The sequence below is a fragment of the Hipposideros armiger genome, unplaced genomic scaffold (assembly GCF_001890085.2).
Source record: "Hipposideros armiger isolate ML-2016 unplaced genomic scaffold, ASM189008v1 scaffold_95, whole genome shotgun sequence".
Classification (NCBI taxonomy): domain Eukaryota; kingdom Metazoa; phylum Chordata; class Mammalia; order Chiroptera; family Hipposideridae; genus Hipposideros; species Hipposideros armiger.
Genome location: NW_017731445.1, coordinates 3,578,699 through 3,580,088, shown reverse-complemented (window position 1 = coordinate 3,580,088; position 1,390 = coordinate 3,578,699).

The following is a 1,390-nucleotide window of genomic DNA, read 5'->3' as shown; positions in this document are numbered from 1 at the left end:
ACCACAAAACATTGAAACCCAAGGCTTTCCCCCGCTTCATTTAATAAGCTTGTTGGGGGTGCTGTATATGGGAAACTTCTTGCTCAGATGTTGGTAAAAGTGAGTTTTCAAACAGTAATATTCAAAACCAAAAGTGAGTTTTCAAACAATAATATTCAAAACCACTTCTCTTACTGTTTTCCCATTCTTCAGAGTGCTTGAAAGGAAAGATGGCTGCTTAGGTCAGACAGCCAACTTATGAGCGTCGAAAGGAAAGTGCAAAAGCAAAGGAACACAAGCCTCTACGTGACGAGGCAGAGACAGCTCCCCGTGCAAGACTCAGCCTTGGGCAATTCAGTTCGGGAGGGAGAAGGATCAATCCTCTCAGCCTGAGATGCTCCCTCAACTGGGAGATAGGGGCTGACCCCCACCATTGTATGGGTCCCAGGAGAAAAAGAGATATTTAAAACAAAAGAAGCATCTCATTTTTATTTCTGTCGGGCCCTTTTGGAATGAAAAATCTTTGAGGGGGAACATATTCCTTATTAGTAGTTGGACTAATTTGCATTTAATTGAGATAGTTACATACCAGAGTGATTAAAAGTAAATACCATTTGTTTTTAGGGTTATATTTAAACACTAGTGTTTACATAAAGGAAGAAAGGAAGTGGAGAGGACTCATTTGACCCCTGATTCTAAAGACACATGTCCAGGATGTTTTATATGGTAGTAATGGGCTAATTAATGGACTAATTAACGGGCCTATCTAGGACCAGAGTATTTTCAAAGGTATCTTCACTTCAAAACTTGATCTACATTTATTTGACAAGCAACAACGATAACAGATCCCATGCGAGCCGAAGGTGCTACGAAGTCTGTCTTCAGCTATTACTTCTTCAGACTGAATGACCTGATTGAGCAAAACTCAGCTTAAGATAACATATCCTAACGATTTGATTTTGCCCACAGATCATCAAAATCATTGACTTCTTTTTACAGTGGCCAGGAAAACGGAATTATCTGTAAGACAACTTATTCGTGGGCTGGTGCAGGTATGTTTGGTCTTCAGTATAATCTTCTGCAACAAGGAATGCTTACTTTAGTGAGTTAAGTGTGGTTGGGGGTCAGAAGGGAGAAATTGGTTGCTAATATCCTACATCCTGCCTCCAGCATTCAGTTTTGCTTCCTGTGTAGCCCTAGCGGCTGAGTCCCCTCTGGTTAAAGTGGTAAAACCTCTTAGATTCTAGCTCAGCTCCCAAAGACCATTCCGCGATGGCACGTAGAATTCAAGGGAAATGAACTCTTGTCTGCCCATGGGCGCTCAGTTAATTCTTTGACATGAACATGAACATCTGGATGAAGAGAAAAAAATCAACTAACTCCTAGTTAAATCTCATCTGTCACACAGGCA